Consider the following 19848-nt stretch of genomic DNA (forward strand, 5'->3'; position numbering starts at 1 on the left):
TTTTGTACGTTCACCAGATATGCATTTTTAGCCTCACTCGCTTCATTAGAGGCAATATTGCTACTTGTTTGCTGAAGATGTGCAGTAGAGTTTATTCCAACGTTTAAATCTGATACAGGGCAGGTTACAAACAGCGAGGGTCTTATCAACTGTTTACCCGCAGCCACAGTTGTTCCAGCTCCTTTAGTCACATCAGCCGTTACGGCCGGATCGCCCGGCATTCCTCTTAGTAGCTGCACTGGTGAGTCCACTTTAGCTGCTTTCCCCGTCCGAGTAGTTCTAGTGTTTAGTTTGGGAGCCATCCCCGAACTTAAACCTGCTTCATTGTCATTTTTATTATTGGTATCCATTTCTTTTAATTTCATTTATTCCCCATTGCACCTGAGGTTTCTGTTTCTTGCACGTGTTGGGCCTCAAACGTGCAATCAGGACGTTGGTGGAAGCGTGTCTTTAGCTGTTCTAAGCACATGCTTGACAAAGCCATCCCGCGGCTATAAAAAAACGTGAGTCAACTTTTCTTTGCTTGACTTCGTTTTATTCAGCGCGAGCAAGAACGTGTCATCACCTAGCAACAAGGAGAGGCGCTGTCCTGAGGAATCGAGCCTGCTCTAATGCGAATGCAGAGCAGCAGAGAGAGAGCTAAGTCCCGTGAACACTTCTGTGTACTCGGGTTTCATTTCTTTATTAAAGGCTTCGTGTAGCTGAACATTCCCATCCAAAGACTGCACAATTTGCATGTTTACAGAACAAACTTTTCTGAGGACTTGGAGAGATGTGGTTATTAGAACTGGCCTAATGCAAAGTTCACTTCAACGACTTGATGTTGTTAAGTGCTCTTGAGTGATGTTAATTTAGCGTTTATAGTGATATTATTTATCGCTTCCTTTGATGTTAACTCAGCGCTTCCAGTATTATTGTTTAGCACTTTCTGTGATGCTAATTCAGCGCTTCTAGTGATATTATTTAGCTCTTAGTGTGATGCTAATTCAGCGCTTCCAGTGATATTGTTTAGCGCTTCCTGTGATGCTAATTTAGCGCTTCCAGTGATATTGTTTAGCGATTCCTGTGATGCTAATTCAGCGCTTCCTGTGATATTCTTGTAGCGCTTTGGGTAATGATTGTTTAGCGTTTTTGCAGATATCAAGACTTATCTATGAAACTTTGAGTGAAACATTGTTGATTATGAACATTGTTGATATAAAGCATATGCAGTTAATTTAGAACACGCCAAGAAATTGCATGGTGAAGCAAAGCGTTTCTACTCAAATCAACAGTCTTAACATACTCAGTGTAAGTTAACAAAAGGGAAGAGAGAGAACAAATACATATGCAATAGAAACAAAAGACAAGAGCGAAAAGAATAGGAGAAGACATCCACTAACATACTGAGCTTGGCATTCCTAGCATGAGGTGAATATACAAAGATCTCTTCCAGTCAATAATAGGTTTGATATGTTATGTTAATAACTTTTATTCAGCGCACAGCTGCCCCAGCGAAGGGGCGTCCTGGCGCCTGATCAAGTACCACAACACAACAAATCGCCGCTGAAAAGAAAGGGGATCAATCAACAGAGGTGAACAAATGGGTTTTGATCGCACGTATAAAGAGAGTCAGGCTGTTAAGGGCACGGATATGGACAGGAAGGGAGTTCCATAATCCAGCCGCCATAACACGAAATGAACGACCTCCCATCCTACTCAGTCTGAATCTAGGCGTGCTCGCTAGATGAAGAGATTCCGACCTGAGAGACCGCCTGGGGGCATACGGGGAAACAAGACCCGTCAGGGCAGAAGGTGACGAGAATTTCAGGATCTTAAATGTCAGACAGAGTGCCTTGAATTTGATTCTCTGTCTGACCGGCAGCCAGTGAAGGGAGGTTAAAACTGCAGATACAGAGCACCGTCTCGGGAGGCCCACAATGGCCCGCGCAGCGGCATTCTGCACCCTCTGCAGTCTGGTGGCCTCGGCCTGATTAACACCAAGTAGCAGAGCACTCCCATAGTCCAGCCGAGAGAGAATAGAGGCTTGGACAACCAGTTGCCGAGTAGGGGGGTCGAAGAATTTGAGGACTGGTCTCAGTCCTCGCAGAATACCATAGCAGTTAGTTGCAATCTTCTTAGTATGGCTGGTAAAAGAGAGGTTGGAATCCAGCCAGACCCCCAAGTTCTTCACTTCGGCCGCTGGGATGGGAGTCACCCCCAATTCAGGAGGCCACCATTGATCTCCCCACAATTCCGCTTGCTTTCCTAAGATCAGGACTTCGGTTTTCTTGGCGTTTAACTGTAAACAGTTAATACGCATCCAATTCGCCACGGCTAAAAGCCCTGCGCGAAACCTGGGGGCAGTCACCTCAGGGTCCCCACTGAGTGTCACCGCCAGCTGCGTGTCGTCGGCGTACGATGTCATGGTTAAGCCACTTTGTCTGACGACAGCAGCCAGCGGTTTCACATACAAGTTGAACAAAGTGGGGCTCAACGCAGAGCCCTGAGGTACTCCTAGTCCCAAGGGATGGAAAGAGGACTGACCAGGAGGAATGGCAACTTTAAAAAACCGGTCCGAGAGGAAAGAGCGGAACCATTGAAGAGCTTTCCCCTCAAGTCCCACTTCCTCCAGCCTCCGCAACAAAATGTCATGAGACACCGTGTCGAATGCGGCGCTCAGGTCTAACAAGAGGAGCGCCGCTGTCTGCCCCGCATCCAGCACCGAACGCAGATGTTCGCTCATAAGGAGCAGCGCAGTTTCGGTGCTGTGTTGTGCGCGAAAACCATTCTGGCTCTCGTCAAGAATATTATTGCGAGAGAGATGAGCAGACAAGATGGAATTCACGTGTGCCTCAGTGACCTTGGCGGTCCAGGGCAGGAGGGAGATGGGGCGGTAGTTCTCAGGTAGCAGAGGGTCGAGACTAGGCTTCTTCAAAATGGGGCTGACCACTGCTTGCTTCCAGGATAGCAGCTTTTCTTTCTTTCCAGCTCAGATTAACGCAAGCAGCTTGGCATTACGAAACCCGGCAGGTCCAGCTGCGAAGTTGCAGTGTTTTCTCTTTTTTCTGTGTTGTTAGTCGTCCCCAAACCCTTTCCCTTTCGGAGTATCTGCCAGAACCACTGTTTTAAACAGTGAGGCTGGAATATAGTCTGGACGGGCTAGAGAGTAGTCTTCACCATCGCCCCTGCCAACAACCTGGATTTCAGGTGAGTGGTCGACCATCACAACAGAAAGTCAAGCCACAACATTTTAAGTTGGCCTGGGCGATGGATTCTCCCACTGAAGATCCCTCAGCTGTAGGGGATGGTACCCTATCTATGCAGGATTTATCTAGATTGCATCAGGAGTTGCAACATGAGGTAGTAAGCTTAAAGCAAGAAAATACTCTTTTAAAAACAGACCTACAAAGATACAAACCACGTGATAATCTGTGGGAGTCTACAGTAAAACCCAAGGCATGTATACAACCACCTAATTTTACCTTGAATTCAGCACATGCCAATAATCCATTGACCCAACCTATCAATGTCTCAGTTATTACTCCTACCCCGATTCCTTTAGCCCCCCCCCCCCCCCCCCGGAGCGGTTTCTTGGGGATCATGCTAAAAATGACAATTTTTAAACCAGTGTCAATTACACATCCTATGCCGACCAACAACCTTTCCTAATTACAAAGCTAAGGTGGCTTTTATTTTGACTTATTTCGGTCGTGTCGCCGCCAACTGGTCTATTCCTTTTGTGGAAAGAGACAATCCCATCCTACATCATTTTCCAAGCTTTAAAGGAGAAATTAGCAAATTGTTTGCTATGCATCAGTTTGTTCAGGCCATTGATAACGAACTCTTGAACTTACGTCAAGGATCTAAAGATGTATTAACGTATATGACTTCTTTTAATCATCTCGTAGCCGAAACTGAGTGGCCAGGTAAAAAAAGAACTTCATCCTTCTATCGGGGGCTTAGAGGTGAGCTAAAAGATGTCCTTGCCCAAGTCTTTAATCTCCTACTGACTGTTCTGAGTTTATAGACTTAGTTTTCTGGTTAGACCACCGTTTGGGCAAACGCAAGGGAGAAAAGACTCGGAATGATACCCCTTGGCTACTAGTATTCAAACAAGAGAAAAAGGAAAATAGTAATTCCACATCTGATAGCGTAGAGCCGATGCCAAGTGGTGGAATCAGAGGGCCATTATCTAAAGATGAAAAAGATCATCGGATTAGACTAAAGTTATGCCTATATTGCAGAAAGCCCAGATATTTTGTTCGGGACTGTACCGTAAAGCCAACCACACCCAGAAAGGTAGTTGGTTGCAACAATTCATCTTGTAATACTGATGATCAGTCGGGAAATTAGTAAGCCTGATAAGGATTAAGACCTCCTTAATGTGTGCTTTAAAACCAAGGGTCTCTTATCATCATCTGGCAAATACCGTTTCCATTGTTACTCGGCATTTAACCCTCATTATCATCTTGCTCATGACAGCCCAAACAAGAAAAATAATTCCTATCCTTCTTGATTCTGGAGCCACAGGAAAGTTCTTGGATATAGGACTGGCCAAAACCCTTACCATACCTTTCTTAAAAAGACTGTTCCAGAAATAGTTTGCGCCGTAGATGGTTCAGAGTTGACTTCCGGCTTAATTCAATACCAGACAACCAAAAACCATGATTTGTGATGATAGACATTCTGAGTCAATTCAATTTTATTTAATTGATTCACCAGTATTCTTAGCTATTTTGGGGATACCAAGGGTTCAGACTCACAATCCCAAGATAGATTGGGTCAAAAGAACCATAACTTTAGATTCATATTTTTGTTTTAAAACCTGCTATCAACAAAGAAAACTGCCCATTACGAACTTGCATAGCGCTTCTGTTAGCGCTGCCTCTGAAATACAGGAGTCCAAAGTACCACACTGCTATGAAGACTTCCATGATGTGTTCTCGGGAGTACAAGCTACACAACTTCCCCCACACCGGTCATATGACTGTCGGATTGATCTTATTCCTGGAGCTTCTCTGCCTTGTAGCAGAGTTTATGCTCTGTCCAATCCTGAAACCCGTTACCTAAGAGAATACTTAAATGATTTGCTTATGAAAGGATTTATTTGTCACTCTACCTCTCCTGTTAGCGCTCCTCTATTCTTCGTTCCGAAGAAAAACAAAGAATTGGGATTGTGCATAGATCATCGCCCTATTAACAAGGTCACTGTAAAAAATAGGTACCTCTTCCACTCATACCTGTTTTATTGGATCAAGTATGTGACTCTACTATCTCTACCAAACTGGATTTAAGAGGCGCTTATCACCTCATCACAGTAAAAGAAGGTGATGAGTGGAAATCGGCTTTACAAACAAAATGTGGATTGTTCGAGTATACAGTCATGCCCTTTGGGCTTTCTAACACTCCTGCAGCGTTTCAATTTTTATCAACAAAGATTTACAGGAATTCCTAGACGCGTGCGTAATTTGCTACATCAATGATATCCTGATTTACTCTGCTTCCACTGATGAACACATCGGTCATGTTAGAGCAGTTCTTCAATGCCTACGAGAACATCAGCTATTTGTCAAATTGAACACATGCTTTTTTCATGCTTCTACTGTAGAGTTCCTGGGTTATGTTCTCTCACCACATGGTATTGCTATGGACCAATCTAAGGTACAGGCAATTTTACATTGGGATACTCCAGGTTCTATCAAACACATTCAGAGATTCCTCGGGCTCGCAAACTTTTACCGGCGCTTTATCCCTAATTTCTCTTCAATAGTGGCCCCTATTACCCAATTACTGAAAAAAGGAATTTGTTTCCATTGGTTGGCAGAAGCAGAAAAAGCGTTTCAGCACCTCAAAAAGGCTTTCACTGAAGCACCCACTTTACAGCACCCTGACTCAACACAACGTTTTTATGTTGAAACCCATGCTTCTCAGGTAGTAGTGGGTGCTATTTTGTCCCAAAGAGATCCTGACTTAAGCCATCTACATCCTGTGGCATACTTTTCAAAGAAACTGTTGCCGTCAGAACAAAAGTATACGGTGGCAGAACGTGAATTGCTTGCCATAAAATTAGCTTTTCAAGAATGGCGCCATAATTTATTGGAGGCTCGTCACACTGTGACTATCTATTCTGACCATCGCAATCTACAATTTTATCATGTCAAGGTTTTGACACCACAACAACTACACTGGCTTTTATTCTTCAATGAATACGATTTTGTCATCACCTATAAGCCAGGGAAAGAGCAACAAAAGGCTGACACGTTATCCCGTCTAAGTTATCAAACTTCTCAGTTAGACCAAGAACAGATCAATCCAATTATCCCTGAAAGTAGGATTGTTGCCCTCTGTGTTTCCTAGGAATTTTTAACACATTTACAAAAAGCACAAAGGGAATCCAACACTTTGCCTGAATTAGTTAAAATAATTGATTTTTTGTATCATAATGACTGTCTTTACGTTCCAACTAAAGAACTGCAACAAACAGTTTTAACCTGGACACATGACTCAGTTTTCGATGGGCATCCTGGAGTAAGAAAAAACATTGAATTAGTTGAAAGACAGTTTTGGTGGCCAACTCTCATGGATGATGTAAAAAATTATATTCAAACTTGCCCGATTTGTGTGCAGTCTAAAACCCCTTATGTTGCTCCAGCAGGCTATCTACGACCAATGCCCATACCACCTGCTCCTTGGCATGCACTATGCATGAACTTTGTCACAGACCTCCCTGTGTCTAATGGTTACCACATAATCTGGGTAGTAGTAGACTGTTTGACCAAAATGGCTCGTTTGGTCCCACTCAAACAAATGCCTTGCGCTAAGGCACTCACAGACCTGTTTGTTCAACATATTATGAGATTACATGGACTACCAACTGCACTTGTTTCCGACCATGGCCCCCAATTTACCTCTAGGTTCTGGTGCAGTTTTTGTTCATCCATGAACATAGGCGTCCATCTGTCCTCCGCTTATCATCCACAGATGGATGGTCAAACGGAACGCCTCAATCAAACTATGGAACAACTTCTGCATTGTTTCCCTTCAATGTGGACCTCGGAATGGGATAAATCTCTGCCCCTAGTTGAATTTGTAAATAATAATTCAGTCCATTCAGCAACTGGAGTTTCCCCTTTCTACTGTTTACTAGGCTATCATCCACGAATAATACCTATCCCTATCACTGAACTAAACAACTCAGTTCCTGCCGTTTCTGCTCATCATTCCAAACTCCATGCTATACAAGATCAAGTACGTACTCATCTCCTACAGTATCAACAACTGGTCAAAAAACAGGCAGACAAACATAGAAGACCTTCTCCTCAGTATTCTGAGGGAGATATGGTTTGGTTATCTTAAAACGGTTAGAAGGTTCCCTGAAATTACTGCCCCGATATTTAGGACCATTTCCATTTAAAAAGGAAATAAATCCAGTAGAATTGACCTTACCTAATGACTACCAGATTCATCCCATGTTCCATGTTTCTCTCTTACAACCATATATCACAGACACCAGGGCAGGGCCACCTCCTCCCCAATAAAGGTCCATGATCAGTGGGAATATGAGGCTGCCCAGGTTTTGGACTCAAAAAGAGAACATGGTATTCTGACTATCTACTGAACTGGAAGGGATATGGTACTGAAGAAAAAACATGGGAACCAGCATCCTCTGTCCACGCTCCTCGTTTGGTCAGACAGTTCCATCAACAACAACCCACCAAACCACGTCCTGTGCCAGGGGTTTTGCGGGGGAGGACTGTCAGGAATCAGCAGCAGGCTAATTTTTTCAACTACGTTTCTGCACATCCTAGACTATTGAATCATGTATATTTTCCTCAATAGATTGGTAAATCCAAAAGTGACAAATGTATTTAAACCTACTTCATTGCCATTTTTATTATTGGTGTCCATTTCTTTTAATTTCATGTATTCCCCATTACACCTGATGTTTCTGTTTCCTGCACGTGTTGGGCCTCAAACATGCACTCAGGATGTTGGTGGAAGCGTGTCTTCAGTTGTTCTGAGCACGTGCTCAACAACGCCCTCCTGCAGCTATAAATAACCGCGAGTCAACTTTCCTTTGCTTGACTTTGTTTTATTCACTGCGCGCACGAACGTGTCATCACCTAGCAAGAAGGAGAGACGCTGTCCTGAGGAATCGAGCCGGCTACAATGCGGTTGCAATGCTGCAGAGAGACAGCTAAGTCCCATGAACACTTCTGTGTACTCGGGTTTCGTTTTTTTATTAAAGGCTTCATGTAACTGAACATTCCCATCTAAAGACTGCACAATTTGCGTGTTTACAGAACAAACTTCTCTGAAGACTTGGAGAGACATGCAGTTATTAGAGCTGGCCTAATGTAAAGTTCACTTCAAAGACTTGATGTTGTTGAGAGCTCTTGAGTGATGTTAATTTAGCGTTTATAGTGATATTGTTTAGCGCTTCCTGTGATGTTAACTCAGCGCTTCCAGTGATATTGTTTAGTGCTTCCTGTGGTGCAAATTCAGCACTTCCAGTGATATTGTTTAGCACTTCCTGTAATGCTAATTCAGTGCTTCCAGTGATATAATTTAGTGCTTCCTGTGATGCTAATTTAGCGCTTCCAGTGATATTGTTTAGTGCTTCCTGTGATGTTAATTCAGCGTTTCCAGTGATATTGTTTAGTGCTTCCTGTGATGTTAATTCAGCGCTTCCAGTGATATTGTTTAGTGCTTCCTGTGATGTTAATTCAGCGCTTCCAGTGATATTGTTTAGTGCTTCCTGTGATGTTAATTCAGCGCTTCCAGTGATATTGTTTCGCGCTTCCCGTGATATTCTTGTAGAGCTTTGGGTAATGATTGTTTAGCGTTTTTTCAGATATCAAGACATGTCTATGAAACCTTGAGTGAAACATTGTTGATTATGAACATTCTTGATATAAAGCATATGCAGTTAATTAAGAACACGCCAAGAAATTGCATGGTGAAGCAAAGCGTTTCTACTCAAATCAACAGTCTTAATATACTCAGTGTAAGTTAACAAAAGGGAAGAGAGATAACAAATACATATGCAATAGAAACAAAAGATGAGAGGGAAAAGAATATAATTATGTGATGCTTCTTTTATTTTCTTTCTTTCATTCTAGTCTATAGTGAAATTCCATTCCTAAACAAACAACACTTAAAGAGAAGACATCCCCTTACGTGTGAGCTTGGTGTTCCTAGCATGAGGTGATTAATATTAATTGCAACTTCTACAAAGATCTCTTTCAGTCAATAATAGGTTTGATAGCAGTTTTTGTTTCTTTCCAGCTCAGATTAACGCAAGCAAATTTTCATTAAGAACCCGACTGGTCCAGCTGGAAAGTTGCAGTGTCTTCGCTTTTTTCTGTGTTGTTAGTCGTCCCAAAATCCTTTCCCTTTCGGAGTATCTGCCAGAACCACTGTTTTAATCAGTGAGGCTGGAATATAGTCCGGACAGGCTAGGGAATAGTCTTCACCATCGCCCCTGTCAACAACCTGGATTTCAGGTGAGTGGCCGACCATCACAACAGCATCAATAACTTGAAGCAGGCGTAAGGGTTGACGCATTACAATGAGTATAGGCCTCCCAATGCATTGATGGTGTTTCGTCGTGCTTGCGACATGACTCCAGCAAGGCGTGACTTTTGGGCCCACCGATGCGTTGGAATTTCTGATGCATCAGTCAATCCTTGAGCCTTGGTGCAGTGTATTGTAAATACAGCACATCCATGGTGGCGCAAGAGTATTGCAGGCTGACGCAAGGAAACTGACGCATCTCTACAGATGCGTCAGTTTCTTGTAATTTTACTTCATGGTCTTTTGTAAAACAATAAAATGCCACAACATCTCAACATTGTGGGCATTCAAATACCTCACTAACAAGCCTCATATTTCAAGTGAGTAAAGAACTCAAGTTTCCACCAAGAAAATAAATATGAATCCTGGCCCAATAAGAAAAAAAAGTTAAATGTGCATTCACTTGTCTTCAGAATTTTTCCAGAGGATTGTGCGCTTGGCAGGCACTCTGCAGACACTCTGCAGAAATGTTTAGTGAAGAAATGCATGTAAAAAACCTGTGGTTTGCATACATGTGTATGAGGACTCAAGGTTTTTGTGAAGTCAGAAAAATTGTAACATCAACTAAAAGCATGCGAATTGAGCTACAAGTCTATATAAGAATTTTACATTTGTTTTTGTAAACTGACCAATTTATTCTGAGGATCAAGTATCTTGGTTGGATACGTATATGAAACATCCATCACTATGTGTGAGTGTTAAACTGTGTTGTTTTTTCATGCACACATATTATACTCAAGAAATCACAAAATAAATGTTATACATTTTTTAGGTATTTCTTGAGAATATTCTTAGTTTGCCCCCATTAAATAATTTCAGGAACTGGTTCTGCTCAATGGATTTAGGAGACACGTTTCTCCCACATTCTCAGTGATGAAAGTGAGGCTGAGATCGCTAATAAAGGCTGATTTATTATCGCTGAGTACATTAAAACATCCACCAAAGTTTATATGTGTTAAGACAATTTTTGTAACTGTAGGAACATCTCTTCCTACAGATGAACTCACTGTACAGTCAATTTTTCTTGGAATCTCTTTGAGGCGCTCTTCTTTTCTTCTTTATGGATATTTCAATATTTCTTTGAGTTAAATTATTGCTGGAGACATACAGTTTATGTTAATTTAGGGATGGCACCTTGTCCAGGGCCGTGGTAGCACCGAAAACACAAACGAAGGAATTGAGTTGCAAACTATCTTAATATGTGTTCAAATAATTCTGTAAAAATATTAGGGAAAACATGCCCTGAGATTTTAAATGTATTCTCCTAGCTGTGGAAAGAAAAGGAAATATGAGCTAGACACAAAATGGCAGCTGTGGTGCTACTGGTGTGTTTTGGGTCCATTAGTTCCTCAATCAATATAACCAATACTGGTTGTGGTGGTGGTGGGGAAGAACAGGAAATGGTTATGGATAAAAGAGAAAAAGATACAGGGCCATATGTAGGAAGCCTAATTGCGCTCTCAAATGCTGAAATTCGCAGAATTTCAGCATTTGCAATCGCAATTAGGGCAATGTGCTATTTAGCACACAAAAACCCACATGCAAATTAAGGAATCACAAAATTTGCAATTCCTTATTTTGCTATTGCATTTAAGGAATCGCAAATTGCGATTCTGCAATGTAGGAAGCACCCAAGTTGTGCGAATTTTGGCTTAAGGAATCGCAAAATACCACCAACTTCAGGTTGGTGGTATTTTGCGATTTCTTTGAAAAATGCACTTTTTGCCATTTTTCAAAGTGCCATGTGGGTCACATGTATGTGGGCCACATGTGCACCCATGTTAATTTCAGGGGTGCAAAAGGGTGTCCGATTGACACCATTACAACCCTTAAATTGCATTCTCAATTTGCGATTCTCTAATTGAGAATCGCAAATTGAGAATGTCTTCCCATTCATTCCTATGGGCCTTCTAGACCATAGGAATGAATGAGAAGGTATTTCTTATTTGCGAATCTCAATTTGCGATTCGCAAATAAGGAATAAGTGGGATTCGCAAAAAAATGTGATAATCCTTCCTACATTTCGTTTTGCGATTCTTTAATTGTTTTTCCCTAAAAATCGCTATTTGAGAATCGCAAAACGAAAATTACCTACATATGGCCCACAGTGGCCAAAACAAGCTGAAGTTAATCCTTGACCTCTCCAAAAATATGTATCGATTCAAAAATGTATTAGTAAATCCCATTAATATCAATGAAACTAAAAAGAGTATTTAAACCATCTCAAGTAAATATTAAATGAGAGTATGTTCGTGCATTTATTTTGGAACACAAAAGCTCTTGCTAAAGAAAAACAAGAAAAATATGGACTGGCTGTTAATAGCAAAGTAAACGTTGAGAAGAAGCAGAGCGAAGTTGTGAACAATCATTAAAAGCCCTTAAGAAAATGCAAGTTGGGAAGCACAAATCCATCTATGTGTCCCATACGACACTCCTGGTCCCTGCTCATCAGAATCCACCAATATGCAGTTTTCAGGAATTAAAATAAGATTCCACGAAAGAGAACATAGTATTTGCTTATTACAATGAGATGTTTTATTGATACAGTAAGCATACCCCAATAGCAAAATATTTTCTACAAATAATATATAGGGTGCATTTGTTTCCTGAATAGACACGGTTTACTTTCTTTTGGTTGTGTTTCAGATTCCATTTCGGATGTATTAAACTGAAGCAGACAATCGCATTTTTCATCAAACGTAAAAGGAATGACATTAAAATTAATAAGAAGTAATGCTCATGATTGGTTCCATGCCCTAGACGTTGAAGGTAATAGTAAATGGGTTTTCTTACAAATGAAGGCAGAAAATTATTATAGAGGACCGTGTTCCGGGAATCAATTCAAGGCTGTAAGTTCTATGCATTTATTAAGTGAACTCTGCTATAGACAATCAGTTGGAGATGGCATTCTTAATAGTAATTGTCTGTGGAATAATATCTTGTTTCCTCCATCTCCAGATCATAATATTGAGACATAACAATGCACACTATATTATGGATTTGCCTTTGAAAAACTGCAGCTGTCTCAACATACAAAGCCTCACACAATATCTTTATATAGAAAAGCCACAGAGAAAATCTGATAGAAGTATATTTTGAGAAAAAAGTAGACAGTGTGACGAGGTAAACACCTTTGTGATACTAGTATTGACTGGATCACAGATTTTTATCAGCAGTATTTGACTTTGTCGTCAGTAAAATCTGTGAGCAGTGGGTCAATCAGAAGCATAGCATGTCCTTTACTGAAATATATACACCCAACATGGAACAATAGATTATAAATTGTATTGAGATGCTGACATCAAATACTGCATAATTTGTTTCCGTGAAATTTAAATAACATCAAAGCAAAACTACGAGTATACTTTTTATTGCAAGAAAATGCAGCGGCATAAAAACGCATATTTACAGACACCCTTGAAATATGGAAAGTAGTTCATAGTTTCCTGGGACGTATGAGTTTCCTTATTATAAAGATAGTCCCTAAACCAAGTGTGCAGAGGTTCATCTTCATTAGGATCACTAGGAATATGTGGCAATGGAGGATGAAATTATGTGGCAAATGTATCTAAATTATGCTGCAAGAAAAGAAACAGTGTAGCACGGTCTCTTGCAATATTTTCTCGATGCATACTTGAGGTTAAAAATAGTTTCTATCTATCTATCTATCTATCTATCTATCTATATATCTATCTATCTATCTATCTATCTATCTATCTATCTATCTATCTATCTATCTATCTACCTATCTATATATCTACTGCTGGCAGTCGCCAGTAGGTAGTTATAGTTAGGACCATGTTTCCTTAGGAAAAGCATTTTTCGCTTGCCTATATCTTTGGCACCATTTGACAAATCTTGCAATGTTACCAAAATAGGGCCCTGGTCAATCATGTTATGCATGGAACATTTTGGGGTGATCTATTCCGCAGGGGCCAAGAAAAGGGGGGTTAAACAAAATTATTTCCCATGTTCATTCTCATAGACTCTTTAGACACACCTGCAGCCCTAACCGCTGGACAGAATTACACCAAATTTGGCAGAAGGGAGATTTTTGTTCACAGATCACGCTATCAATGATTTGATGTAAATCAAGTGAAGTCAAAAGTCAAAATATTTATTCGGTTGAAATGGATCATAAAAGTGTAACATACAAAAGAAATGCTTAAAATTATCATGTCCAATTTATACACTAGGATTACTCATAACTCTAAGGCTCAGCACTTAAAAACACGATTCAAAGTTTTTTTTAATAAACTACTTAAAAGACATCAATTCCTTTTACAATTCATACCGTTTCCTTATTGAGCGTGCAGTTCTGATAAAGTTTAATACAGCTATGCATGTAGCAGCAATGGGCAAGGAACATTAGAAATCAAAACCCTCCTGATAGGTACAAGGGGGAATTTCTCTTAAAATTGGGGTAAGGAACCTTGCCCTTGGTTCTTGGTAAAGTGTGTAAAACAGCATAAAGTGCAATGTGCTTTGTTGGGCTAAATTATTGCAAGGACAGGGAATAAGAATCTCGCACCAACCAGCCACAAAAAAGTGCAATGTGCGAAGACGAAGCCTAGTAATAAAAAATCGGAACTGTACATTTGTGGGAAAAGACAGGTAAAATTGTGGTTGTAAAAGGGACCGATCAAAATGATGTTACAATCCTGATTGCCACCGACCATTAGTCGACACAGCGAAATATGCTTCTTTTATAATCATTTTCATATTTATGTGAATGCTTGCCGGGTTATCATAATAATGCACCGGACCTATTTCATTACATTTTTCTTTCACAAATCGGAGCCTTGGGATAGATGAGGCATTATCAAGGGTCATACAATCCTTGATCATTTCCCTTGTGCACTTTATTTCCCTTGACAGGGAAATTGTAGCCCAAAGGATCAGTGGGGCGATGTTAATTCGGTCCTCTATAAAATCCAACCCTACCTCAGAGTGACAAAAGGCTGTAGGAGCACTTTTTGGGGTCATCAGCAATCTTTTTATGAACTTATTTTCTAAGATTTGTAGTGTCTCCACATTCCTGCCCTGTAAGTTGCAACAGACAAGCATTTTGATTTGTATAAAGTGATTAATTACGCTACCGGCTTATGGCCCAGCTTACAAGCAAAGCGGAATAGGCCCTCCACTATGCTGTAACAAGTTGGTCCCAGTTCATTTTATTGTTAGTAACATTCCCCAAATATGTAAAATTGTACACCTTATCAATGGTCAGGCCCTTTAAGGTAAATTTTCTTGTTTTAGTTTGACTCGGACCACACACCATGATATAAGATTTTGCAAAATTCATTTTTAAGTCCAATGCTAACATAAAATCAGTAAAAACATTCAAAGATTTCTGTAGAATATGGGTGGTTAAGGCCATTAAGACCTTATTGTCTACGTACGGCAGCAGAGGGACCGAGTTACCTCCAATTCTAGGGAAGTCCAAAGCCTGCTCTATTAGAGATGACTCTAATTTGTGTACAGAAGGAAAAGAAAAGGGGCCAATATGCACCCCTGACGGACTCGCTCTGTAAAGACAATAAGCCCAGTCCTCTCTGCCCCAGGGCCAAATCGTATGACGTCAGTGGTGGACGAGTACAGCCTACGCAGGAGGATGATGAGTGATTCCTCGAAGCCCATTTTCCACATCTGGCCCAATAATTTCTCCCTGTTGACCATGTCAAAAGCACTAGACAAGTCCATGAGGCAAAGTGGATTGACCCCTTCCTTGCCCTCATGTACTTGCCCATGATCAATGACAAATTGAAACACTGTTCGTTCGTCCCCATGCCCCTCCTGATGCCATATTGTGTTTGGGACATGAGCACGGAGGTATCTGCCCAGGTCTTCATATGTGCTAAAATAACCCTACCCAACACCTTGACAGTAGCGTCAATTAGAGAAACTCCTAAGTGCCTTCTGTGAATACCAAAAGTTTTAAAGTTAGGATTTTTCGCATTTTAGGAGTCCTAACTTTACTACTCCTAAACTGCGGAAAATCCTAACTTTAAGACTTTCGGTATTCATAGAAGACATTTTGGAGTCCTAAAGTTAGGACTCCTAACTTCTGTGAACACCGAAATGAGTAAGTACCTTCTGTGAATACCAAAATGAGTAAGTGCCTTCTGTGAATACCAAAATGGTAGTAAGTTTAGTATTTTGTCTTAAGTTAGTTCTGTGAATCGGGCCCTCACATACCTAATCACTGACCCACTCAGAGAGTTGCACCCACTCCTAGACTCTCTCAGACACTTACGTGCTGACTCTCTGACCCACTCAGACTCTCATGTACCCACTCACAGACCTACTCAGACAATCATGTACCCAGTCACAGACCCCCTCAGACACTCATGCACCCAGTCACAGACTGAGGAACCAGAATCCGATTTAGGCTTAGTAAAACATGTAGTCATTTTAGTAATTAGCGTGATGTACCTATTAGGCCAATGTAGGGATTCACACACTAATCAGCACGAAATATGTAACGACTTAGGGATTAGTAAAAACCATATTACACGTTTTGCATCTAATCATAGCTTATTCAGCTTGACTCGACAGGCGCCATTTTGTGGCCTAGTCTGCTCACAGCATTAGTGAAAACCTGCCATTACACTCAACTAAAGCCGTTCTGCTGAGAAATAGTACTACTGTAGCGAACTGCTGCTTCTGCATGTTAGGCCTGTCAAGGGTGTAGGTGGGGGTAGGCTGGATAAGCACATTCCAAGGGGCGCTGTGCGGACTCTCTCGGAGCTAGCAGAAGGGAGTTACCCTCATGACCTTGCTATAACGAGCTGGGCTAATCTAAGAAAGCTTTGTCTCCCATATATGGTCTTTCCCCTGCACCAACTTGTACCAACTTGTATTTTTCCTTCTTAGGTAACGGTTTCGAAATGTAACAGTATATATGTGATCTGTTGATAATGTGCCAGCAGTCTTCTTGGAGGACCTCGTGGGGTTAGGTCGCAAGGAGCTCCTCTGGCAGAGTTTGTTTGTCATAATAAACGATTGGGCTACTACACTGCCAACTAACTGATTATTGGTAATTGGTATCAGGGCTATTAGTAAGTATAGCTCTATTGGGTTGTAATATATTTTTCAGTACTTCAGTTGGCGACTCCGCCAGGACTCCGCGTTGGGGTCGTCCCTCTGTAATCACAAAAGAACGGGACATTGGAAAAGGGTGATCTTGATCGGGGGAAGGGATCGACCGAAGAGTTTGGGGTTTGCTCCGCTCTCCCAATCGAGAGAGCCCCAGCTGCTAGTGACCCCACGCCGGTGTCCTTTGGGTGTAACCCGAGAACGGACCACATTGGTCTACAGGAATTGGCAGTTAAGAACGCACAATCGGACCTGAGTGCACCAGGTGAGTGATTTGTCTTGTTTTGAGTTGGATATCCTTCGGATCTGAATTTGGAACTCGGAATTTGGTGACCTCTGGTCACGGAGAACTCGAAAAAAGGCGGTCTGACGGGGCAGTATTGAGACTGCACAGGCGGACGCTCCTGTTTTGGTTTTGGAAATAACTAGAGATTAAGACCAGACACCTTAGTGTAACTTGTGGAAGAAGTTTACACCCAGCCGGACTGCTCTTGGAAACGCCGGTGGCTGAGATTGGGTAGCACTCGGACAAATCTGGAGCGGTGCTTGAAAAAGCGGGCTTAGCCAGAATAGTTCGGGACGTGAACCATTGCCGGATGGTCCGTAGATCGGTCTGTGGTTTAGAGAAACCTGTGTGGCTATCTCTAGGCAGTCTAAGGACAAGACTGTTTGACTTTTTTTTGGGTCGTTTTGGGTTTGGAAAGAGTTCTCCATAGATGGGAGTCGACGGGCCCCACCTCTTATTTGTAATACGTTTGTCTTGTTTTTCTATGTTTATGTAAAACTGTAGTCACTTTATTTGTGTGAGATTGAATTTGAGTGCAAACATGGCCATGTGTATGAGAGTGTTGTAAAATAATTAATGTTTTTCCCTCTTCAGCTCGATTCTAGAAAGGGGGCAGCAATGCCGTGTTTCAGTAAGTTATGTTTTGGCTGTATTGACCAAGGAGGTACATCATTAACTTTTTAGTGATTCACATGTTAATTCACATGTTAATTTCACATTTCTTAACTGCCCAATGCATTTCAAGCAGGACAATTAACATGTGAATCACTAAAAAGTTAATGATGAAACAATTAACAGGATAATGGAAATTAAAGAAGAAGTAATCATGAACAATATGTGAAGAAAATTATTTTACGTTGTATGAAGAGATATTTTGAGTGCCATGTGATTGTGAAGCTTGGGTTCAAGTAACGCGTGTCTAATCAGTATCTAAACCTCCCATGCTCAGTGGGAGCATCGCATGAGGCACCAACTACATTGTTGAAATCTATATCAAAAATTTGGAACTTTACAAACATTTACGGAGTGCGGAGCCACACCCCTAGTGGTTCTAGTGTCATCTTTGGGTGAACAGCTAACATATGGGGGTACCTAGGCCACAGTCTTTTTCTGATGTTGAATATCCTATGTTGATCGATTACCTGTATACTTTGACTAAAGACCTCCGTTCTATTCATCAGCAGGTAGCATCTGTACTGCAGCCTCCGCCAGAAGGCCCCAGACATCGATTGGAACCTGGCCATTGGATACTGGTCAAGAAGTACGAGCGGGACACCAGCTTGGCCCCGAGGTGGTCTGAACCTCACCAAGTCCTGCTTGCAACGCGGATGGCTGTAAAGGTGGATGAGAGGAAGCATTGGATTCATGCCTCCCATCTTAAACGACTGCCACTCCCGCTTCCTAATGATCAGAAGCACTCTGGTGGAATTTTGGCCCAGGAAACTGAGAGAGTCACTGCATTTGTTCCTTTTTCCGATGCCTGCGAAACAGAGCAAAGGCAAGAAGAAGGAGTGACGTGATCGGGCGAACCGGTCTCAGCTGAATCCGCAATTGCCCTTAATACTGTCATTGATATCCCGGCGAGCAGAGGCTCCGATGAAGGAAAGGTGCCTTCTTTGCTATTTTCTGATCAGGAAGTTCCGGGTCATGTGCGATATAACCTACGGCCAAGAAAACATCACGGTGCCTCAGACACCACTGTCAGGAGATAAGGAAAGACTTGAATAGAAAGGGTTTTCTTGATTTCGAGTCTGAGGTACTGAGCAAGACACTGGACTGAACCCGTTGAGAGCTGGAACTTTGTTATTGTGCTCTGTTCTGAAAGAAAAACTGACATATGTAAACGACCAGGTTGTGCATCAGATTCCTTTGACAACAACGTTTTGTTTTCTTAAGATGAACAATAGGAGTCTGCCTGTGAGACTCTGACGGACACAGGGAGAAGAACCCTCTGGCAGGACGGACTGCTGTGCCCGCGTTTAGTTTTGGACTTTTAGTAAGGAATGTACCCTTTTGGTCGTATTGTACTTGAAGAAGAGCGTCCCATTGCACCACAAAATTTGCCATTTTATGAGCCAATGTTTTCTGCTTGGACCATGCGTGTAAAAGTAGCATTTGTGTTACTAATAGCAGTTATATTAGCTGTTTTTATGAGTATATTCATATATTTAGAGTATAAGTATCCTATGCAAGCTATGATGCCCTCTACCATTGCCCCGCCCGAGCACTTAATGTTCACCTTAGCACCACATAAAGGAAGACACTGCCAGACTTATGCAGAGAACGTATTTGTGGAAATGCTCCACCAAACCCATAGTACTACTAATATGACTGATTGTTGGGTTTGTGGGCTCTTGCCGTCAGTCATGCACAAACACGACTTATATCTTTCTCTGCCCTTATCATACTTAGGTAGCTGTGAAGCATGGTTTAAAATGTTCTCTGCTATGTATAACCATTATGTGGAAAACCCCAAACAGTATTCAGAAAAAGATTATAGCATGATTCTTGCTTACATTGAGACACACCAGGGATTCAATCCAGCAGGAAATGGGGGGGAAGGATCATTGGACCCAGATGCTTGTATGAATGTGTACATTGTTAATGAAAACAGTGCGTGGCTGAAAGATGAACTTTATGATTTTGCTAATTTTAATCATTTTCAGTATTTTCAACATTTTGTCGCTAGGAATGTCACTAGTGAGCGATTCTGCCCGTACCCATTCTGAATACCTCCTCCGATTTCTGTGTACAGGGAATGGGACATGTTCAAGTTGGAAACAGTATTTGCAATTATACTTATAGAATGAAAATCTTTAGTAGCCCTCCGCTGTTGACACCACCAAATGTATACTTTGTCTGCGTGGAAAATGCTTACACTTAGTTGCCGCGGGGTTGGGTGGGGC

This window comes from Lissotriton vulgaris, chromosome 3_1 (genome assembly GCF_964263255.1).
Source record: "Lissotriton vulgaris chromosome 3_1, aLisVul1.2, whole genome shotgun sequence".
In the NCBI taxonomy this organism is placed as follows: domain Eukaryota; kingdom Metazoa; phylum Chordata; class Amphibia; order Caudata; family Salamandridae; genus Lissotriton; species Lissotriton vulgaris.